We start from the raw sequence: 25,317 nt of genomic DNA, 5'->3' as shown, positions 1-25,317 counted from the left end.
ACTGTATATATACACGGTAAATAGGCATATTAGCTCAACTCATTTTTTCTGTTACTGCAAACAAGATGAGAAACTGTGTGATACATTTCAGCTCAAATAAGCTCTACAGCCTGTTATCCTGACAGCACAATATATGTATTCATAAAGCATTGCATGTGCCCAGTATCATCCTGGAATAGCTCCATTGAGTTACTCTTTATTATTTTGCTGTACTCTGTATCTGTAATTGTATACTCGCCATCAGTGATACTGGTGGGAAATACAAATAGCTCTACAACTGAAAGGCAAAAAGTAATGGAAAAGTAATTGTAACTAGGGATGGCCCGAACTCTCGGCAATGATTCCCGCTGTCTGCCCGCTCCGTGGAGAGGGTGGATACAGCGGGAGGATAGCCTGGAAAACTGGGGTAAAACCATAGGCTGTATCCCAGTTTTCCAGGCAGTTTTCCAGGCCGAGAGTTCGGGCCATCCCTAGTTACAATTACTTTTCCATTACTTTTTGCCTTTCAGTTGTAGAGCTATTTGTATTTCCCACCAGTATCACTGATGGCGAGTATACAATTACAGATACAGAGTGGCCAGAATCTGATGCAGAGCATTCGGGTTCATACGAACCCGAACCTCGGCAGGTTCGGACCATCCTTTATTGTAACTATACTGAAGATATTGAAATGCCAATTCCTCCGAAACTGCCCTTTCTTCATAGCACATCAAAGAATGGAGTCTTTTTTTTCCCTTTAAAACTGTTGATTTTTTTTTAAAAAACAATGGTTTTGTTAGATTACCCCGCCAGAGTAGTGACCAATGTAAGGTAAGGGGTCCTTTTTGTTAAATAAAATGATTTACAGATATGTTAGGAGGAGGGATGGAGGAAAGTTGTTTGACACTGCAGTGACCATTTAAAGAGAATTTGACACTAACTCAAAATTACATTACTATCATTAAATATCTCAGGATATACACACCTTTTACAGATACGCGGGTTTATACTTTTGTCAGAGAATTCAGAGCTCTGTGGGACATTTGGAGCTCTGTGCTCTCCTGTGCTGTCAATCACAGTGCAGTGAGCCCAGCAGCAGACTTCATATAAATGATTTGGTGAGCAGCTTTCATAGACCACTGTAAATGTATGGGAAATTCCCTGTAAAATAGGGAAATTTTTGCAGCAATTGCAAAATTGGCAATATAAGGCTTTGTTCACACTACGTGAAACACTGGCTGGGTCACAGAACGGCCAGTGTCAGTGAAGATCATCCTGGCCGGTACTGCAGTACCAGACGGATGATCTTCATTTGTGCTGAATTGGGATGCGGGCACATCTGTGTGCCGCATCCTAATGCACCATAGTAGACAATGGAGAGTGTGCGGCCGGAGCTGTACTCTCCATTGTGTGACCTGTCAGGCTTGTGCAAATTGCCAACTACAGCCGTGATTAATACAAATCTTACATTGTGTGAACATGGCCTAATACTGCAACTTCCGGATTAGAGTTACAATCAGAGTTGTGAAGTTGGTAAGCCGACTCCCACTCCTGACTCCTGCTCCTTCATAAATGGCCATTCAGATACCTGGGGAGTTATTTATCACACTGGCTCAGCAGCTTCTCCCTAATGTCCTACATGATCCTGGGGCGACTTCTGAGGGAATAAGAAAAGATATAAAGCAGCTTCTTCTGGATGTACAGTTGATGCAGCCAGTCTCCAGCCTCCATGTCCTGAACAACTCAGAACTAGACTAGATGGAGAAGGTGGTCTTTTCCAGCTGACAATATTCTGTGTTTCTAACTAAATACGCCAAAAATATGTGTGTACACTTAAAGCGCTACAGTGCGTGCTTAAATGATGGAAAAGAAGTTTCCTGAGAGAGGCTGCATCAAGGCCAAAATTATCTCTGAGGAGGGCGACCGCTGATCGCCGAAACATGTTAGATGTTTGACCTCCATGAACTACGGCAATTACTACAGTGCCGTCACTGCTACTCCGTGGAAAACCTTTGGACTACTCACCGCATGCCAAGAGTTGGTAGTAGTGGAGCCACCGGCCGGGGCCCGCTCCCAACTCAACATCTCAACACCTACAACTACTGAAAAGATACAGAAGAATGGAGGATACTATACCACATCACAAAACTACCAGGTATTCAGCAGTATAGCTATATATTACTAAGGATACTTAAACTGCTTAAACGAACCATTGTCACTATTTATTCATGTACTTTACAGAAAATATATTATGTTTACATTTTTATAGGACAGTATCTCTCAGGAAACTTCTTTTCCATCATTTAAGCATGCACTGTAGCGCTTTAAGTGTACACACATATTTTTGGTGTATTTTAACTATTAGGGGGGACCACGGAATCCCTTGTTACACTTTAGCAGCATAACTGGGCTTTTTTCTAAGTACAGCGCCATGTATATGGTTGTTTTTTAGAAATTACTTTTTTAAAACAGCATTTTATCTAACTAAATATTCAATATACACAAAGCCACACAGCTAACAATGCCAGATAGTGATAGAGAGAGGTCACACATAGTGATATAGAGGGGTCAGTCATAGGCCCAGATGTATCAGCTCTTTGTCAGTGTCCGTGCTGTTGAATCATCCCGGCCCACAGGAACTACCCGCTCAGACAGTCAGTGACTACAGCTGTGCCCCACCTCACTCACTGATTGGCTGAGTGGGCATTTCTGAGTGGGGCCGTGACATCACAGGATTGGGAGCAGGTTGCACTGTGGGGGCATGGGGATGGGTAAATAGGACTTTTTTATTATAAACCAACCGTCCCCTGCCTCCCCTGGATTTTTCATTGTTGCCCAGACTACCCCTTTTAATTTCTGCCTCTCTCTCACACACAGCGTGCTGCAGCCATAACATACACACACACACACAGCCTACTGCTGCCAGACCATACACACTCACACAGCCTGCTGCAGCAATAGCTCACACTCGCACAGCCTGCTGCAGCCATAGCGCGTGGACACACACACACTGAGCCTGCTGCAGCCATAGCATACTAGTGATGTCACGATAACAGAATTTTGAGTTTGATACCGATACTAACATTTCGATACTCAATACCAGTTCGATACTTACTAAAATATTTAAAAAAAACACAACGATAGAAATATAATACCCCCTAGACAGCGAATATAATAAACCTGAAATGTTATCTATACTCCTCAGGCCTGCACTATTACAGAGATACCAATTTATGGACCTTTCTTTATTTTAATTACATTAAAAATAAAGGTTTACGTTTTTTACATAATTGTGTACAGAGTACAGTGATCACTTAGACAGCTCTGCTATACCGGGTACAGCGATCATGGACGGCTCTGCTATACACTGCCCACTCGGCTCTGCTATACACTGCCCACTCGGCTCTGCTATACACTACTTATACTTATGCTGATGTCTGCACCTCACAGCCCCAGCGCACCTCCCCCATCTGCCAGCCGGCTGGATCCTCACATGTGTCCTCTCTCCTGGACCTCCCGCTCTCCCTCTCCAGCCTCCTCACCTCCAGCCTTCTCCTTAGTCCTCCTCTACCGGACCTCCCGCTCTCCCTCTCCAGCCGTGGAGACCTCCGTGCAGCTCCGACTTTTCAGCATAAATCATTTCTCTGATAACAGAGTCTGGCGGAGCCAGACTCTATTATCAGAGAGACACCGGCAGCGGGGGTCTGTTACACATAGTAGCCGACCCCTGCTGCATATGGAGCGGGCTCAGGAGGGGTTAATGCCGCTCTCAGTGTGACAGCGGCATCTACACAGTTACATTGCCGGCACTAGCAATCGCAGCAAGTGCCGGCTATTTGAAATTGGTGCCGCCGGGAAAGGAGGGAGGAAGGGCAGAGGAGGAGACTGCAGGGGGCAGGGAGAGGCATACAGAGAACACAGACGGCGCTCAGGTAGCCGCTGGCCGTGTTCTCTGCGCTATACTTTTATATTAAGCTGCTTAAAATAAAGTATCGATACCAGGAAATCCTGGTACCGAACCGTTTTTCAGCCTGAAATATCGATAGTGGTATCGATATTTCGGTGCATCGTGCATCCCTATAGCATACACACACATCCATAACACACAGCCTGCTTCAGCTATAGCATACACACACACACACACACGCACAGCCTGGTGCAGCTATAGCATACACACACACACAGCCTGCTCCAGCCATAGCATACACACACGCACACAGCCTGCTGCAGCCATAGCACACGCACACAACCTGCTGCAGCCATAGCAAACACACACAGCCTGCTGCAGCCATAGCAAACACACACAGCCTGCTGCAGCCATAGCATACACACACTCATACACACAGCCTGCTGCAGCCATACATACACACACACACATACACAGCCTGCTGCAGCCATAGCACACACGCTCAGACACACACACACACACACAGCTGCAGCCATAGCACACGCACAGCCTGCTGCAGCCATAGCGCGCGTGCACACACACACACACACACACACACCTGCAGCCATAAAACACTGAAGAAAAACACAATCTTCTCCCAGAGAGAAAACAGTACATTAAAGAGGTTCTCCAACATTTTTTTCTTATTGGAAATGTGAATAATTTGTAATCTGTCCCTTTCTCTTAGTGGTTTTCTCTCACCTTTTTTCGCCTCTTTGTCCCTGGGCCTCCTCCTCTGTTGCTGCTTTTTGGATTTGTGTTTGTTTACATAAAGAACTTCCAGGTCACAGGGGTCAGCAGTGACATTACAGCTCTGCAAGCCTATAGCTCCACCCCCCCCACTCTGAATCTAGCTCCTCCTACTCTACCCATAGGCAGGAAATGTCTGTATTACTACAAGTGCCCTTTGAGCAGCATGGTGGCTCATTGTCTGCCAATTACTTATGTTGTCAAATCAACTAGTTTTTTCACTCTTTTATCTGTTGTAGGACTACAAACCCCAGCACACATGTACATTATAGGAGTTGTAGTCCTGGATTACATAGTTACATAGTTAAATAGTTAATACGGTTGAAAAAAGACACATGTCCATCAAGTTCAACCAAGGAATATGCACTACATATACATATACACTACAGTAGCCATCCTACTGGTGGGTGGGGTCTCAATGAGGCAGGATTCTGTTACCTCCGCAAGAAATAGATAGAATGGTGACTGCCATGAGGTGAAGTATCCTCTCTCCTCTCCATATTACACACAGCAGCAGCCTCTCTCCTCTCCATATTACACACAGCAGCAGCCTCTCTGCTCTCCATATTACACACAGCAGCAGCCTCTCTCCTCTCCATATTACACACAGCAGCCTCTGTCCTCTCCATATTACACATAGCAGCAGCCTCTCTCCTCTCCTTATTACACACAGCAGCAGCCTCTGTCCTCTCCATATTACACACAGCAGCCTCTGTCCTCTCCATATTACACATAGCAGCAGCCTCTTTCCTCTCCATATTACACACAGCAGCAGGCTCTGTCCTCTCCATATTTGCAGCTCCGACCCCAACTCCGACTCCTGAATTTTCTCAAGACCGACTCCAACTCCGACTCCTGAATTTTATCAGGACCGACTCCCGACTCCGACTCCTGCTCCTTCAGAAATGGCCGGTCATATACCAGGGGAGTTATTTATCACACTGGCTCAGCAGCTTCTCCCTAATGTCCTACATGATTTCTGAGGGAATAAGGAAACATATAAAGCAGCTTCTCCTGTGTGTGCAGTGGATGCAGCCAGTCTCCAGCCTCCATGTCCTGAACAACTCAGAACTAGACTAGATGGAGCAGGTGGTCTTTTCCTGCTGACAGTCTTTTATGTTTCTAACTAAATATTCACCATACAAAAAGAAACACTGCTAACAATGCCAGATACCTGTGATAGAGAGGTCAGCCTTAGTGATATACAGGGGGTCACACATAGTAATATAGAGGTCACACAGTGATATAGAAGGTCACTGTGGGGGCACGCACACACACACACAACCTGCTGCAGCCATAGCATACACACACACACAGCCTGTTGCAGCCATGGCATAAACACGCACAGCCTGCTGCAGCCTTAGCACACACACAGCTTGTTGCTGCAGCCATAGCGCACACCACACACAGCCTGCTGCAGCCATAGCACACACACAGCTTGCTGCAGCCATAGCGCACACCACACACACACAGCCTGCTGCGGCCATAGCACACATACACACAGCCTGCTGCAGCCATAGTGTGCACACACAAACACACAGAGCTTGCCGCAGCCATAGCACACATACACACAGCCTGCTGCAGCTATAGCACACACACACACACACACACAGCCTGCTGCAGTCATAGCACACACACAGCCTACTGCAGCCATAGCACGCACACACATACACACAGCTGCAGCCATTGAACACTGAAGAAAAACACAATATTATCCCAGAGAGAAAACCCCACACTGAGGACAGAGGTTACTGCTACACTACTTATATCTTCTCCTCCTCCTCCTCTATATTACACAGGATATCTTCATATTACACTGCTGCTCATATACAGTCATCCAGCATCCAGGAAGAGAACAGCACATATGTCCCCCTGCACAATGGACTCTTCCAGCTCAGAAACAAACTGCCAAATAGTGACCGACAACTTTTCCATGACCCCCCTTATGTAATAGGGCCAGTGTCGTATTAGAATGTTGATCATAATATATATTCATGAGCAAAACTTGTAAAATTTAGATTTTTTTTTAAAGCTGAAGTCGGAGTCGGTACACTTTTTTCCGACTCCAACTCCGACTCCAGCCAAAGCTAGCTCCGACTCCAGCCAAAACTAGCTCCGACTCCAGCCAAAACTAGCTCCGACTCCAGCCAAAACTAGCTCCGACTCCGACTCCACAGCCCTGACTCATACCCATGAAGCCTAGAATCTGACTGGTTGCTATGGGTGACTGTTTCCCTGTTCCTCTGCACAAGTTTTGATAAATCACCCTCCCCCCATATTTCCTTTATTTACTGTTTATAGCTCCAACCTATGTTGCAGTGCTGTACAGAGATTGTAGTCTTTCATGGTGTCCTTACTGCTGCAGTTTCTTCTGGGCTTAGATGTTAGGGGTGTGGCTAAAGAAATGTGGAGGCATAACCACGCCCACCTGATGACTCACTGTTCCCTCCCTGGCAGGAACAGGAAACAAAAAGGGAACAGGACATCACAGGAAGTAAAGAAAACACAGGCAGAGTGGTCATGTGACTAAGTCTGAGAACACAGTAAGCGCTCTAAATTAAAAAATAGAAGTGTATGTAGAATATGCAACACCCACAGAGGTCAATTCAATGCTAGTTTATTGAAAAATCCCGGACAACCCCTTTAAGGACAGAGGCTACTGCTTTACTACCTATGGCTTCTCTTCCTTCTCTATATTACACAGGATATCTTCATATTACACTGCTGCTAATATACTATCCTCCAGCATCCAGGAAGGGAACAGCACAGATCTCCCCTCACACAATGGGCTCTTCTTTCTCTGAAACAAACTGCCAAATAGAGGCCGACAACTTTTCCCCGACCACCATTCTCTAATAGGGCCAGTATCCTATTAGAATGTTGCTTATAAAATATATATTGATGAGCAAAACTTCATATCAATTCTAAATATTTTTTAAGTTTTTTTTTAAAGCTGGAGTTGGTACATTTTTCTGACTCCGACTCCACGACTTCGACTCCACAGCCCTGGTTACAATAATGCTACTTTTGCCTCATTTTCTCTAAATTCACTGTAAAATTGTGGCAAAATTGGCAAAAATCGTGCTATCTTAAAGCGACTCCGTACCCATAATCTGTCCCCCCCAAACCACTTGTACCTTCGGATATCTGCTTTTAATCCAAGATCTGTCTTGGGGTCCGTTCGGCAGGGGATGCAGTTATTGTCATAAAAACATCTTTTAATCCTGCAGCGCTGTGTCTAACGGCCGGGGCTTACATTTGTATATGCATTAGGCTGGCACCACCTCTCCGTCCTTCCTCCGCACCCTTCTCATCATTAGGAATGATCCAGGAACATTTACTGCTGTTTGAGCTTTGCACAGGTGTATTAACCATCCAGCCCATGTTCATTATACACACAGGTGGGAAATAGGAAGCAATCTGCCTGGAGCATTCCTAATGATGATGAGGGTGGGGAGGAAGGACAGAGAGGGTGTGCCAGACTAATGCATATACAAATGTAAGCCCACACAGCGCTGCAAGATTAAAAGTTGTTTTTATGACAATAACTGCATCCCCTGCCGAAAGGACCCCAGGACAGATCTTGGTTAAAAGCAGCTATCTGAAGGTACAAGTGGTTTGGGGGGTCAGATTGTGGGTACAGAGTCGCTTTAATGTGCATATGAAAGTTGCAGTAACATAATGCCGTTTTTACCACAAACTTTCGGTGAGATCTACCTTTCGGTCTATAGACCCATAGGATATACTCTGGCTTATATACATTTACTAACGGCAGGCCTTTGTGGAGAGTTTCCAGTGATTATTGCTATTAATCTATTAATGCATGATACAACTGGACATCAATATTAGGCAAGTGGTTTTAATGTTATATCTGTCTGTAGTCTCTGAAGGTTCACACTAGATCCACCAGGGGGCAGCTGTGCTATTACAACAGTTATTTGTTGTTGTTGTACCTGCAGCTATAAAAGAACATAAATGTGCTACCTAGACTGCTAGCTACTGTTGCGTGTTTTTTTCGCAGAATCAGAAGTACACACAGACTGGCGTAAAATAGTCACTCCTGCCCTTACAGTGCCAGTTGCCAAATATTTCAGGAAATACATTATACTGATTTGTGTCTGCAATGCACATTATACACCAAAGATAATAATGAGATAAAAATTCTCTATAAAATATAGAACATACAGCACATTACATGAACTACCTGAAGGTCTATTACTGCTTCAACAAAAATAGACAGATGTCTAATACTGTTAGATTAATATGTATAAGTAAAAGTGCTATTATGCTATTCATAAGTCGCCAGACAGTGGTTCACCAGTACCCATAGTATCCACATAAGCTGCTGTTGTGGAGATGTTCTGATCTGTTTATCCAGCCATCACAGTCCGCTCTCTTTATACTTGTTCATTGTTTTTCTGCTTCGAGCATTTCAGCTTCAGGAACTGTTCATTTGCTAATCTTGACAGGTGTCATAGTTACTTCACCAGACAGTGGTTTTAATCTTATGGTCAATCAGCGTGTGAGTATATAGGCATATTAGTTTAACTCAGTCTTACTATTTATAGAATGCAATGCAAGATGCTACATTTCAGCTAAAATCAGCTCTACAGCCTGTTATCCTGACTGCACAATATATGTATTCATAAAGCATTGCATGTGCCCAGTATCATCCTGGAATAGCTCCATTGAGTTACTCTTTATTATTTGCTGTACTTTGTATCTGTAATTGTATACTCGCCATCAGTGATACTGGTGGGAAATACAAATAGCTCTACAACTGAAAGGCAAAAAGTAATGGAAAAGTAATTGTTACTATACTGAAGATATTGAAATGTCAATTCATCTGAAACTAAATGATGAGAGGTTTGTTGTAGATGCATAAATAGACGTAGATCCATGTTTCAAAACATTCTAAAAACCTTATTTAATGTTTTTGTTGGATTAACACCAACTAAAAAAATCATTATTACATATCTCCGGGTGTCCCGATATGCAGATTTTACAGATACGCAGGTTTATACTTTGTCAGACTGTTCAGTTAATCCTGAATTCAAACAGGCTCTGTCATTAAAAAACCTTTGCATATTTTGACAGTCTAACATATTTGTAATTTACTTTATTTTTAAAAACCCTGGCCAATAGGTGTCACTGCTTCTGCTCCTCTGTCTGTTTTTACCAGAAAATAAGACTCTGCCTTATTTAAATTTTTGCTGAAAAACAGGCACTATGGGGAAAATTTATCAAACTGGTGTAAAGTAGAATTGTCTTAGTTGCCCCTAGCAACCGATCAGATTCCACTTTTCATTCCTCACAGATTCCTTGAAAAATGAAATGTGGCATCTGATTGGTTGCTAGGGGCAACTAAAAAAAATCTACTTTACACCAGTTTCATAAATCTCCCCCTATGTCTTATTTTCGGGGTATGTCGGGGTATGATCTTCCTTGCTGGAGCACATCAGCAGCGGGACAGGCAGCATGCAGCGGGATGTGCCGGTGGGACAGGTGGCGTTGTGTTTTGGGACGTACAGCAGGACATGCGGGGGACGTGGGGGCCATTGACCAAGCTGCCTGTGGGGCCGGCTGTGAAGCTCCACAAGGGGATTAGGTGAGTCAGCGGGTGGCAATAGGCAGCCTTACTTTCGTGGGGTTCCTTACTTGGGGGGTGCACTAGTTTAGAGTAGAGGGTGCCTTATTTTGGGGAGATGCCTTACTTTAGGCTAGTTGGTAGTTTAGTTGGGGTGTCTTATTTTAGGAGGGCGTCTTATTTTTGGGAAAACACGATAATACATGTTCATCTATGACATGGGTCTCAAACTCAATTTACCCGGGGGCTGCTGGAGGTAGAGTCTGGTGAGGCTGGGCCGCATCAGGTTTTCCACAAGAAGGGGACTGGGGGGTGACACAGGGGACTGGGGGCAGATGGGGGGGTGACACAGGGAACTGGGGGAGCTGGGGGGTGACACAGGGGACTGGGGGGAGGAGAGGGTGACACAGGGGACTGGGGGGAGCAGGGGGGGGTGACACAGGGGACTGGGGGGAGGAGGGGGGACACGGGACTGGGGGGAGCAGGGGGTGACACAGGGAACTGGGGGGAGCAGGGGGGTGACACAGGGGACTGGGGGTGACACAGGGGACTGGGGGGAGCAGGGGGTGACAAAGGGGAGCCGGGGGGTGACACAGGGGACTGGGGGGAGCAGGGGGGTGACACAGGGGACTGGTGGTGACAAAGGGGACTGGGGGTGACAAAGGGGACTGGGGGTCTCAGAGGGGACTGGGGGGAGCAGGGGGTGACACAGGGGACTGGTGGTGACAAAGGGGACTGGGGGTCTCTGAGAGGGGACTGGGGGTGCCACAGGGGACTGGGAGTCTCTGAGAGGGGACTGGGGGGTGACACAGGGGACTAGGGGGAGCTGGGGGTTACTGAGAGGGGACTGGGGGGAGCTGGGCACACACCCCTCCTCCTCCTCCTCTCACCCCCGCACCGGCGCTCTCCTCTCAGCCGCACATGCAGCTCCTCGATCTCTGGAGGAGGAGGCCGCGGGGACTGCAGGGTGAGGTGATCACATCGCTGCAAGTCTTGGGGCTGTAAAGCAGGATCGGGGGTCTGCACTGCATCCCCCGATCCTGCTGAACAGCCCCAGGACTTGCAGCGATGCGATCACCTTGCAGTCCCCGTGGCCTCCTCCTCCAGAGACCGGGGAGCTGCATGTGCGGCATGGACGCTACGGGGCGGCGGCTCTGCTAGGCGGCTGTAGGCCCCTGCACCGCACACCTCCCCTCCCACCACCACCACCGCCGCCGCCCACCTCTCCGTCTTCTTCGGGAGGCCGGCCGAACAGCTGCAGCCGTCCCTAATGCCGGCCCCCCTCTGCCGCGCCATCAGCTGCTCAGCCGCGATTGTCTGAGCATAAAGTTAAGCTCAGCCAGTTGCGGCTGAGCAGCTGATGAGGGCCGCACTTACAGGAAAGCTACCATTGAGGTGGGGGCCGCAAACTAGTGTCCCGAGGGCCGCAGTTGGCCCGCGAGTTTGAGACCCCTGATCTATGACAACTGCAAGGCTTGAAAGAAATACAGAGTGTTTGCGGCACATTCAGAGCTCTGTGCTCTCCTGTGCTGTTAATCACAATGCAGTGAGCCCAGCAGCAGACTTCTTGTAAAAGATTTGGTGAGCAGCTTTCATAGATTACTGTAAATGTATAGGAAATTTCCAAAACCAAAATTGGTTTTATGTTACTACGACTTTTGAAATAGAGTTTCAATAACACCATCTTTTCCTTGTTTTTGCTAAACTCCCTGTTAAGTCATGGCAAAATTGCCCAAAATGTTGTTATTTTAAGGTATGTTCAGACGCACAGGACCTACAACAAATCTGCAGCAGATTTGATGGCACAGATTTGAAGCTGCAGATTCAAAGCAATTTAATTCTGGACTATCAAATCTGCTGCAGATCTGTTGCACCCCTAAGGGTGCGTTCACACGTACCGGATCTGCAGCGGATTTCTGGTTGCGAATTCGCAGCAAGATCCGCTGCGGATCCCTGGCCTGTACACTATTTATGTCAGCAGCCGGCCCCGTTAACCCCCGGCCGCTAGAGCGTATACGTCGCTTCCCCCCACTCCGGCTTGCTTCGGGGCTCCCGTGGTCTTCACGTCCTGCTCAGCCAATCATTGCGCTGCGGCTTGGCAGAGCACTTATTGGCTGAGCGGGACGTGTCGGGAGCCCAGAAGCAAGCCGGAGCGGGGAGAAGGTGATGTATACACTTCGGCGGCTGGGGCTTAACGGGGCCGGCTGCTTGTCCATCCCCCTGCGAGTTTGTCTGCCATAAGTGAACAGGGCAGGGATCTGCAGCGGATCTCACTGCGAATTCGCAACGAGAAATCCGCTGCGGATCCGTTATGTGTGAACGCACCCTAAATGCTAGCACAAAAGTTTTGGTAACATTACGTCATTTTTGCCGCAATCTTTTAGTGAGATCTATACACACAGCAAATGTAGAGTCACAGTATATCCAAACGGCAGGCCTCGTGGAGTTTCCAGTGATTAATGCTGTTAATCTATTGATGCATAATACAACTGAACATCAATGTGAGACAAATGGCTTTGATGTTATGGCTATTGTATGTAGTCTAAGAAGGTTCACACTAGATCTACCAGGGGCAGCTATGCTATTACAATAGTTGATTTTTATTTTTTGCATCCGCAAATAATCAGGAACGTAGAAAGCTACAATTTTTTACTTAGATTGCAGGCTACTGTGGCGTGTTTTTTGCAGAATCTGATGTACACACATCTGGCGTAACATAATCACTGCTGCCCTTACAGTAGCCAAATATATCCAGAGTTCCATCACACTGATTTGTGTCCGCACATCGTACACCAAAGATAACAATGAGAAAACAACTCCCTATCAATATATTCTAGTCTTTTCATATCTTTTTGAAGAACATACATTTGCAACTGAAAGCAGAACACACAATGTAAAAAATGTTACAATTAAGAGAAGTATTAGCAAGTGCCTGGTCACTATACGACAAAGTATTGTGGCTTATAACGCACTGTCACATAATAGTAAGAAATCTGCCATTAGTCTATAAAAAATGTACTATTAAAGATATCATATCTAAGATCTTACATAAGATCTATTTTACAGGAAGATGTTTTCTATACTAGTCATACTGTTGAGATATAGATATGGGAAAGATAGTGTTTTGTGATTAGTTTTGTCCAGTAGGGCTTTTCTGTATACCTGTACACTATACAGTATCAATAGACAAGGCGAGTTTACTTCCCTAGTCACTGCTTTGTGCCATTTGTTGGTGGTAAATGTATTTTATACAAATCTGTTTCTTCAAACCAGAACATTTATGAATATGCTAAGGGCTTTAGATGTGTAATGTGTGTCCTTGTGCAAAGGCCGTATTTACCACTAGGCACCCGTGGTCCGGTGCCTAGGGCAGCACCTTGCAGGGGGGCAGCACCAGGGAGCAGGGGAAGGAAGCAACTTTTTTTTTGTTTTTTATTTTTTAGTCTCCCACCTACCATTCAGACTTGCCAGTAAATCTGGTGTCTTTTCTCGAGGGGGAGGGGTTATGGAGGTATTGGTCAGGTCTGCTGTGGCGGTGTGATCCAGTCACAGTATGGTGGTATTGGTTAAAGGGGTTGTCCGGCGATAAAAAATTATTCACAGAATAACACACATTACAAAGTTATACAACTTTGTAATGTATGTTATGTCATCAGCCGCGTCATCAGCCGCTCAGCCGCGATTGGCTGAGCACAGTTATGCTCAGCCAATCGCGGCTGAGCTTCGGATGACGCTGCAGAGGGCGGCCAGCACTCGGGAAGATCCGCTGGCCGCCCGAAGAAGACGTCACTGCTGAGGATCGGAGACCGTGGTCGGCACGTGACAGGTATGTATAGCGCACCACACTTCCGGGTACACGGGTGGGGGGTGGTGGGACACGGGGAAGGGGGCCATTCACAGACATAACATACATTACAAAGTTGTATAACTTTGTAATGTGTGTTATTCTGTGAATAATTTTTTATCGCCGGACAACCCCTTTAAGTCTGGTGGGGCAATGTTATCGCAGGAGGCAGGAGGAAGACTGGGCCAGAGGCAGGCGCAAGACGGAGCTGACGCACGGCACCGCTGTGGCTGGTCGTACGCAGCTACTGTTCTGGGTGACTCCATTCGCTTTAACATGACCCACGGATAGATCGGCGCAGGGAAGCTGGTGCGGCGGTCCATTTTTTTTTTTAACCGTGGCCCGGTTCCCGTGTACAGCGCAATTCTATCCACGAGTAGTGGGCCTGGGCTGAAGCTCTGGAGGCGGGCCGCCGCCAGTGGGAGGATTGTAAAGGCCCAGCCCACCTCCAGTGCTTCAGCTCCGGCCTGGTATCCGTGGATAGAATGGCGCCGTACAGGGGTTCCGGGCCACGGTTCAAAAAATGGACCGCGGCACCGGCTTCCCTGCGCTGATCTATCCGTGGGTCATGTTAAAGCGAATGTACCTGATGGTACATTAGCTTTAAAGCGACTCTGTACCCACAATCTGACCCCCCCCCCCAAACCACTTGTACCTTCGGATAGCAGCTTTTAATCCAAGATCTGTCCTGTGATCCGTTCGGCAGGTGATGCAGTTATTGTCCTAAAAAAATACTTTTAAACTTGAAGCCCATGCCAAACGGGAGTATCTGTGCCCTAACTTTGCACAACCTCTCTGTCCCTCCTCCCCACCCTCCTCATCATTAGGAATGCTCCAGGCAGATTGCCTCCTATTCCCCACTTGTGTCAGCCCGGCACATGGGCTGGATCATTAAGCACCTGTGCAATGTTCAGCATGGAGAAAATGTTCCAGTGGCATTCCTAATGATGAAGAGGGTGGGGAGGAGGGACGGAGGGGTGGTGCAAAGTTAGGGCACAGATACTCCCGTTTGGCACGGGCTTCAAGTTTAAAAGTATTTTTTTAGGACAATAACTGCATCACCTGCCGAATTGACCACAGGATAGATCTTGGATTAAAAGCAGCTATCTGAAGGTACAAGTGGGGGGAGGTCAGATTGTGGGTACAGAGTCGCATTAATGCCATTTTGGTGTGTCTAATGTGGAGCTGCTTGTACTGTATTTATCCTCCATTACTGGTACAGGGGATGTAGTAGTGATGAATAGCTCACAGAACATAGAGTAATGGTGCTCCATATCACCATAGTATGACTTGTCCTGTGTCACTCTTACTAGGTTGGAAATACTTGTGGCAACCTTTAAATGTCCTAAATGCAGAAAGTCATTTTTCAGCTATTCATAATTCAATATGAATACATATTGAATTGAATGTCTGTCTACGTGTCATCTATAGACATCCACACACCTGAACTGTTTGGCTAAAGGTGTTCTGGAAAGTTTTTCTTTTTTAATTCCCTTTCTGGACATTTACAGCAGTTGCACAACATTGTTCTCTGTTATTAGCCATTATCACAGTCTGCTCTTTAAAAGCACCTAAATACCTCAACTATTTGACCATAAATTTGGCATATACTGTAGATACAATCTGACACACCTGATAATACTGATCCCATAGTAGCCCAGACAAGACAGTTTAGATTTTGATTATGTGAACCAAGAAGCACAACAACAATGCAAATGTGAAAAAGGAGTGTAATATGGACCAACCAGGGCTTTAGTAACCTTGAAAACATTATCCAGCGAAAATCTTTTTCTTTCAAATCAACTAGTGTCAGAAAGTTCTATAGATTTGTAATTTACATCGGTTTAAAAATCACAAGTATTCCCATACTTAGCAGCTGCTGTATGTCCTGCAGGAAATGTTTTCTTTTCAGCCTGACACAGTGTTCTCTGCTGACATCTCTGTCTGAGACAGGAACTGTCCAGAGCAGCAGCAAATCCAGATAGAAAACCTTTCCTTCTCTGGATAACCCCTTTAAAGGGGTACTCGAGAAAAAAATTATCTGATGCCAAAAAGTTATAGAGACTTTTAAATTACTTCTGTTTAAAGAAAAAAAAATAACTAAGTTTTCCAGTGCTGTATGTCCTGCAGGAAGTGGTCTATACTGTCCAGTTGTAACGCCTGGAGTAGTGGATCCACTGGACCGTCACCAGCGATGGCACTAACCTCACCAGGGAGCGGAGTCTAAGGGGCCGCTGGTTTTCACCAGAGCCCGCCGCAAGGCGGGATGGACTTGCTGCGGCAGGCGACCCCCAGGTCGCTACCCCTGGCTTGGTTGCTAGTGACGGCAGGCGAGGCGTGGCAGGAGCAGTAGGCAGGAGATGGTGCTGGCCGAGGTCTGTAGGCGTAACCGCAGGTGACAGGATGAACACAGGAGCAATGGTGAAACAGGGGAACAGGAACAAGGACTAGGGACCAGGTAGCGGATAGGAATCAGGAACAGGGACTAGGGACCAGGTAGCGGATAGGAATCAGGAACAACAGGGAGCTGGGCCAAACGCTATGGGAAGCATGTAGAGGCTCCAACACCTGGAAGAGGGCAGAGCTGGAACTTATAGGGGAGTGATTGACACATGGACCAATTAGGAGCGCACTGCCCCTTTAACTCTGCGCGCCCTAGAAGGCGGGGACGCGCGCGCGCCGGCCGGCACAGTGAGAGACAGGAGCGGAGGAGAGGTGAGGCGCCCCCAGGGGCCGAACTAGCAGCAGCGCCGGGTCCCTGCACAAGGACCCCGGCGGCTGCATGGGGCAGGAGGAGGTCGCGGCAGCGGCCCAGAACACGGGACGCCGCCGCGGCCGTGACAGTACCCCCCCCTTTGGCCTCCCCCTCTTTCTTGCCTGCAGATGGCGGCAAATCAGTGATGAAGTCCATCCCTATGTGGTGCCAGGGAAGGTCTGGACCTGACAAGGGCTGTAATCGGCCGGCAGGCCTTAGTCGGGAGGACTTGCTTTTGGCACAGATGGTACAGGAAGCCACAAAGTCCTTGACATCTTGGAACAGACTGGGCCACCAGTAGTGGCGGGAGATCCGTTGCCCGGTCTTTTGGACTCCAGGGTGCCCGGCCTCCAATGAGGAATGTCCCCACTTCAAAATCCTTTTTCGAAGCGCAGGGTGAACATGGGTCTTTCCGGGGGGTATTCTCTGAAGAGTAGAGGTGACGACTGGTACTAGGCGATCGGGAGGTATAATGTGGCCAGGGGATGTGGATTTGTGGATGAGATCCTTCTGTAAGTTCTCCCGGATGTAGGAGGACATGGCCTCAGTCTCGGGTACGGAGAGAGGGTACACCCGACCTCGTGGAGAAGAAGTACCAGGAAGGAGGTCTATGGGACAATCGTACGCCTGGTGAGATGGTAGAGAGTCCACCTCCTCGGCAGAGAAGGCATCCGCCAAGTCTTGGTCTTCCGCCGGTAGGCCGGATAGAGGCTTGGCGGGGTCAGGTGACGACATAGAGTACTTGGTCTGAGGTGACTTGAGACACTGGTTGGAACAGTCCTGACCCCAACTGAGAATCTCCCCGGTTCTCCAGTCCAGCTTAGGGGCATGTAATTGCAGCAAAGGGAGTCCCAGGAGGATTGCGGGAGAAGAATGGGGCAGGACGTAGAAGGATATCTTTTCCTGATGTAAAGGACCCACCTGGAGGACTAGAGGTGCGGTCTGGTAGTACACATGGTCGGTAAGAATCTCGCCCGTGACCGAGGAGATAGTCAGGGGTCTGGCTAGTGGGGTCACGGGTAGCCGCCATCTCTGGACCAATGTAGCCGCAATAAAACTGCCTGCTGACCCAGAATCGGGAAGGGCAGTAGTCTGGTGAGTTTGTCCTGAGGGTGTCTGGATGGAAACCGGCATAGACAAACATGGAGAGGTGGCATTCACACCTAGGGACACCTGTCCCACCGGACCTAGGTGCTGGCATTTCCCGGACGCTTGAGGACGTTGGGGACATCTCAGTCGAAAGTGATCCGAACCACCGCAGTAGAGGCAGAGATTCAGCTCCAGACGACGAATTCTTTCATCAGGCGTCAGGTGAGCCCGTTCCACCTGCATAGGAATCTCAGGAGAGGGCTGGGACACCGGAATGTCAGGATTCTGGAAGACCGGCGCCAGCTGGTGATGGCGACGGGACAGGCTTAGTCGTTGTTCATGCCGAACCTCCTCCTCCCTCTCCGAAAAACGAGTATCAACTCTGGTGGCCAGTAGGATGAGTTCGTTCAGGGCGGTAGGTAGGTCTCGGGCGGAAAGCACGTCTCTCACCCGACTGGACAGGCCCTTCTTGAAGGTGGCTATTAGAGCGGCCTCATTCCAGTCTAATTCTGCCGCCAGGGTACGGAACTGGATGGCGTAGTCACCAACAGAGGAGCTCCCTTGGTTGAGGAGAGCAGTCGGAGTGTAGAAAAAGCAGCAGGAGGTGGTGTGCGCTGGGCTGTAGTATGCTGCTGTAAGGCGGCAGTGAGTTGCTGGATCTGCTGCGCCTGTTGGGCGACCACACGGGCTACGTCACGGATATCAGGCACCTCGCCGGGATCCATGGTTGGAGCCTACTGTAACTCCTGGAGTAGTGGATCCACTGGACCGTCACCAGCGATGGCACTAACCTCACCAGGGAGCAGAGTCTAAGGGGCCGCTGGTTTTCACCAGAGCCCGCCGCAAGGCGGGATGGACTTGCTGCGGCAGGCGACCCCCAGGTCGCTACCCCTGGCTTGGTTGCTAGTGACGGCAGGCGAGGCGTGGCAGGAGCAGTAGGCAGGAGATGGTGCTGGCCGAGGTCTGTAGGCGTAACCGCAGGTGACAGGCTGAACACAGGAGCAATGGTGAAACAGGGGAACAGGAACCAGGAACAAGGACTAGGGACCAGGTAGCGGATAGGAATCAGGAACAGGGACTAGGGACCAGGTAGCGGATAGGAATCAGGAACAACAGGGAGCTGGGCCAAACGCTATGGGAAGCATGTAGAGGCTCCAACACCTGGAAGAGGGCAGAGCTGGAACTTATAGGGGAGTGATTGACACATGGACCAATTAGGAGCGCACTGCCCCTTTAACTCTGAGACAGCCGGCGCGCGCGCGCCCTAGAAGGCGGGGACGCGCGCTCCGGCCGGCACAGTGAGAGACAGGAGCGGAGGACAGGTGAGGCGCCCCCAGGGGCCGAACTAGCAGCAGTGCCGGGTCCCTGCACAAGGACCCCCGCGGCTGCATGGGGCAGGAGGAGGTCGCGGCGGCGGCCCGGAACACGGGACGCCGCCGCGGCCGTGACACCAGTCTGACATGGTGCTTTCTGCTGCCTCCTCTGTCTGTGTCAGGAACTGTCCACTCTTTAGTTTTTATCTGATAGTATAACAGGTAGTGCAATTTACTAGATAATCCTAGTTAGGAAGGTACAGTGAAGCTATTGGGGGAACTTATCAATGGGTTGTGTGTAGTCTTTGGTGTAAAATTGTTGCACATTTGTCAAAAGTGGCTTCTTTGATTAAAACTTTGTGACTTTTCTTACATTTTACGCCAAACTTAAGAGCCCTGCACAAAAGATTGTTGCGCAAATATTTGCTATTTTTACACTAGCGTCCTCATGAAACCATTGAATTCCCACCTTTATGTCTTTATGCCCTTGGCAATAAATCTGCCACCGTTTATCAACAGGCTCTATCATATAGTTTTATGACTCCATCTCATAACATCTTATGATGTTAATAATGAACTAAACAAAGTGTAACTGCAGGTGTGTATAGGGCTACTAGCCATTTCCCGCATAAAAAAAAATATATATGGGTAATAAGTGTATGGTTTGGCCTCCTGGGAACTCTTGGAACCTTTTTCTAATATAGCAGTGAAAACAGGCTTCATAAAGAGACAGCCCTTCAATTAACCCTTAACGGTCTACCCATATAGAGGTTAACCATGGTAAGTTAGGGTACATTTACACAGAAAGATTTATCTGACAGATTTTGGAAGCCAAAGCCAGGAATGGATTTGAAAAGAGGATAGATCCCAGTCTTTCCTTTATGACCTGATCCCTGTTTATAGTCTGTTCCTGGTTTTGGCTGCAAAGATCTGTCAGATAAATCTGTCTGTGAAAAAGCACCATTAATAGAATATACCTAAATCAGGTGTTTTGCTTGTTGTATACCAGGCTGGTGTTTGTATTGTAAGGTCAGCTCAATAATGGGATTACTTACTGTAACTGTATAGCTTGCCGCGCATTGCATAACAATCATCAGCTCATATACATACATACATACATATAGGAATGTAATGGATTTGAAAGCACATGTAAGGCCATACACACGTTCAGTATTGTTTTCAAGTCCGTACAATCCTCCCACTATCCACCCATACAATCCACTAAAAATTAAGGATTGTGCATCCGTATTGCATCTGTATTTACGTAATTTATTTCCGTAATTTATTTATAATTTCCTTATTTTTTTTATTTTTTTTTACTGACTGCACAAGACTAGTTAATAAAGTTGAGGAGGTTAAAAAAAACTGGCACCAGTATGCCCACCCCCTAAAAAAAAGTCACATGATCATTTTACTTTGCCGTTGCTGGTTTGCTTTGCAGTGAGACAGTTCTGTTAATTCTGTTTGCAAGAACCTGTGCTTCTGCAGTTCCTTCTTCCTGGTTGTGGTTGCTTTAGGCTAGGTTCACACTGCGTTTTCAGCATCCGTTTAACGGATCCGTTTTTTTTAACATCCACAAAAATATGGTCAGCAACGTTTTTTGGTCCGTTTTGGTCCGCCAAAAAAAACGGATCCGTTTTTTTTTATAATGGAAGTCAATGGAAAAACGGATGCACACAAATGAATCCGTTTTTTTGCAATCCGTTTTTCATGCGTTTTTTGCAAAAAACGGATGCGTTAAACGGATGCTGAAAACGCAGTGTGAACCTAGCCTAGAAACACAACCTTATGACGTATGAGTCATCTGTATTTTTTTACTTAAAACAGATGTCAAACAGATTACAATTAGTAAAAAATAGGGGATCTCGTTGATTTCTGTTAGAGGATTTGTAATAAAATCTGGGTCCGCACTAGGGCATGTCCTTTTTTTCAGCATTGGTTTGCATCCTTGTAATCTTCTGATGTTTGAATAGCCCAATAGACATCAATGTGCGCTAACTCGAATACGGAAATACGGATCCTTAGATTATGGGACGTGTGAATAAGGCCTAAACGTCCTTTGTTAGAGGTAGATCTTCACTAAATCAGCCTCTTGTCTTTATTTCAGACAGACAGCAGCTCCTCCCAATAGATGCTGATAGAGTGGTTATTACCCCATCGCTGTTGAGACTGTAAGTACAATCCTGTATACCATATTGATTGATCCGTAATGATAGAACATCTATATGGATTTTTAGCTTTGTGTCTACCATATGTACATCATGAATTGGGCGGACATTCTTGGACGGAATTCTGCTACGACTTTTGTTGACCTTAATGCACCCTTTAAAATATATAAGCTATAATTTACAGTCTAGTCAAAATGATTGGTGAGCCTGTATGATGATGCCAAGTCTATTCCCTCAACTGGGAGCCGTAAACATAAGCACATGTGAGCTCTTGTTGTTAGAAATGGCACTTAATCATCCGGCTGGCCTGTTGTATGTATGTATGTATGTATGTATGTATGTATGATGTCTAGAAAGTTCTGACCATAAATATTTATCTGACAGTTACACAATGTTGTCTCCTGCACATTTGTATTGTTTAAAGCAATACGGATTACATTGTAGTCTTTATAAGCTGTAGTAGTTGTTCTGCATATAGATTGAGAAGACTGAGGTGAGGTGACAAATAAAATAAGTGTTGAACAACCAGATATTACTTAGTTTGTAGCTTGTATGAGGCTGCCATTAAAGGGAAACTGAAAGCAGGTCAGAGTGTTGTTCCCATAGCACACAGGACACTATTATGATAATGGCATTAAAGTGTCACTGTCATCATAGAAAACTTTTGCCACGTCATAGAGACATGTCAAAAGTTTTGATCAGTTCTTGTCTGAGTGTTCAGACCCGTACTGTTTGTCAGAACAGGCAGGGAGAGGGATGCGCTGTCAGCATAATAAGCCGGGCTCTATAGATAGTATAGAGCCCGTCTGATCCTGTGAAACAGAGCTGGGAAGGGACCACGCTTCTCCCGATTTGGTTTGGGTCTGAAAACTCATGTTGAAAGTTTTTGACATGTTAAAATTTTCTATGATGACAGTCACACTTTAGATTTTTTATCTCCATCCTTAGCATAGTTTTTGCTAAATCTTTACTTTCCTATATATGCAAGTGTGTGCGGGACTGCTGCAGTGAGAGCGGCCCTGCACACATCAGCGTCCCGGGAGCCCAGCATAATGACATTAACCCCTTAAACGCTGCGATGCATAGCGATTGTGGCTTTTAAGGTAGTCAGTGACAGGACAAGCGGAAATAACTTTATAAAAAGCAATCAAAACTTTTCTTTTACAACAATATGATACTGATGAAAACTAAAGTTCATGGCACAAAAATGACACCCTAACCAGCCCTTTAGGTGGAAAAATAAAAGCATTATGGCTCTGTACCTGCGGCTCTTTTTTGTTAAAAAAAAAAAGGGCCGTCGGCCGACATGGAGATCACCCGGGGATATGGACATCGAACCCCTCGTGTGAACCTACCCTGAAGCAGCAATTCCCCCTGCCAGCCAATCCCTCCTAATGAATATTGAGGTGGCACTGCAGTGACATCAGCAGTCCCCACCCCCCGTGCACCAAACCGTCTAAATTGCATATTGAAGAAAGTGACGATGAAGGATGAAGGTAAGAAAACTACCTCTATTCTCAGCGTTCTGTGTCCTAGGAATTGTTTACATTTTTTTCCTGGTCTTATAATTTTAAATGACTAAGTGATTCTGTGGTCCACTTTTATTTATGGTGCATTTTACTGGGGCGGGGGCTGTTATATGGGGGCTGGTGGCATGGTTTGTGTGCCAGGGGTGACTGGCCTTGGATATAACACTGTTGCTGGATTAGAGAACTTCCATTGCTCTGGGGAATGTTCCTTATTTCTTACTACTTAAAGGGGTTGTCCGGCGAAAAAAAATTATTCACAGAATAACACACATTACAAAGTTATACAACTTTGTAATGTATGTTATGTCTGTGAATGGCCCCCTTCCCCGTGTTTCCCCCCACCCACGCTAGACCCGGAAGTGTGGTGCATTATACTCACCGCATGTCGTGTCGTCCACGGTCTCCGATCGTCAGCAGTGACGTCTTCTTCGGGAGCTTGGCGGATCTTCCCGAGTGCCGGCCACCCTCTGCAGCGTCATCCGAAGCTCAGCCGCGATTGGCTGAGCATAACTGTGCTCAGCCAATCGCGGCTGAGCGGCTGATGACGCGGCCACGTCATCAGCTGCTCAGCCGCGATTGGCTGAGCACAGTTATGCTCAGCCAATCGCGGCTGAGCTTCGGATGACGCTGCAGAGGGCGGCCGGCACTCGGGAAGATCCGCCAAGCTCCCGAAGAAGACGTCACTGCTGACGATCGGAGACCGTGGTCGGCACGCGACAGGTAATGTATAGCGCACCACACTTCCGGGTACACGGGTGGGGGTGGTGGGACACGGGGAAGGGGGCCATTCACAGACATAACATACATTACAAAGTTGTATAACTTTGTAATGTGTGTTATTCTGTGAATAATTTTTTTTCGCCGGACAACCCCTTTAATGATATTTAAACAAACAACTTGTAAACATAAAATCCCTAACCTTGTCAATGCACTCACTAAATAAGGATCAGTCCCTGACTACAGGACAAAGCTGACATAGCCTCGCTTCAGTCAAAGTACAATTTCTGGCAGCCTGTTATACTTGCAGTTTTGTTGTGCAGAGTGTGACATAGTAAGTAGCAGAGAACACACAGAGATGAGGCAACCAGTAAATGGGGAACAAAAACCCCCCATATTTTATCCTTTAGTAACACTCCGCAAAACAAGACAAACACATGTGTGGGGACACCACATGGTAATCTACACACAACCTTTTAGGAGCAGCTCCCCAACTTTGGCTGGGAAGGGAGAGAGAGGGAACACACCATCTGACCATTCTTAGGCCACAGCATAAAAGTACTCTGTTTTAAATCCCAGACTGCTTACTTGGCTACATAGGTATGTAAGTTTACAAACAAGGGGGAAGTGCTCAAGTGTAGCATACCTGCTTTAAATAGGATGAAGATGAGATTTTGCTCATCTAAAGGCGTTCTACAGAGGACACAGCACCTATGATCCCATGATTGCACAGCTAGGGTGCCTTTGTTCTGCTGCTGTTCTGCTTCCTCTCTCTCACTGTCTTGGAAGGTATCTTCTGAGTCGAGAGTAGGGAGGCTGCATGTTGAAGGCTATGTTCAATGGCTGCCCATTGGTTCTGATGTCTTGGCGACAGCAGACAGCTATGAGTTATTGCATGCGTGTCTGGATTATGGTTGGTGGAGACTCAAGGACAAACAATTTGAAGAGGCTTCCATAATTTTACAGTGCCGCAGAGATTCAAACAGTGTCCTCGCTCTTGACAGGATATGGCAGGGAAACACTCCTCTACAAGCTTCCCCATCTTAAAAAGAGAGTCCTTGACAAATATCTTGTTAAATTGTCAATTTTTTATTAAAGTATTGTATTGCCTCCCAAAAGTTATACAAATTATACACTTACTACGGGAAATGCACATAAAGTGCTTTTTTCCCTGCACTTACTACTGCATCAAGGCTTCACTTCCTGTATAAAATGGTGATGTCACAACCCGACTCCCAGAGCTGTGCGGGCTGTGGCTGCTGAAGAGGATGGTGTCAGAGGGATGCTCAGTGTCCCTCCAGTGCCCTGTGTCCCTCAGTGTCCCCCTGCCATCATCCTCTCCAGCAGCCATAGCCCGCACAGCTCTGGGAGTCGGGTCGTGACATCACCATTTTATACAGGAAGTGAAGCCTTGATGCAGTAGTAGTAGTAGTGCAGGGAAAAATGCACTTTATGTGCATTTCCCATAATAAGTGTATATTGGTGATTTGTATAACTTTTGGGGGGCAATACAATACGTTAATAAAAATTTTCACCAGACTTCTCCTGTAGAACATATTACAATTTATAACCAAAAAAGAAAACAAATGCTGATTTTTCGTAGCAAACAACTTATATATCTTTATTGAGTATACATTAAA

General features: G+C 46.9%; 1 protein-coding gene and 1 long non-coding RNA gene across 3 annotated transcripts in view; one reads left to right on the top strand and one right to left on the bottom strand.

The window, feature by feature from the left end:
• Nucleotides 1-25,317, top strand: part of RASSF4 (Ras association domain family member 4) — a 111,186-nt gene that overhangs the window by 13,644 nt on the left and 72,225 nt on the right. Inside the window, exon 2 of the mRNA XM_069980818.1 lies at nucleotides 21,371-21,434. The gene's annotated coding sequence lies outside the window, so the exon portion shown is untranslated. The remainder of the gene's footprint in view (nucleotides 1-21,370; nucleotides 21,435-25,317) is intronic.
• LOC138799524 (uncharacterized) overlaps nucleotides 1-25,317 on the bottom strand; it is an 85,669-nt gene that overhangs the window by 59,734 nt on the left and 618 nt on the right. The gene's annotated exons all lie outside the window — the stretch shown is intronic.

This window comes from Dendropsophus ebraccatus, chromosome 8 (assembly GCF_027789765.1).
Source record: "Dendropsophus ebraccatus isolate aDenEbr1 chromosome 8, aDenEbr1.pat, whole genome shotgun sequence".
Classification (NCBI taxonomy): Eukaryota; Metazoa; Chordata; class Amphibia; order Anura; family Hylidae; genus Dendropsophus; species Dendropsophus ebraccatus.
The sequence above is the reverse complement of the archived record's forward strand: the minus strand, read 5'-3'. Positions and strand labels throughout refer to the sequence as shown.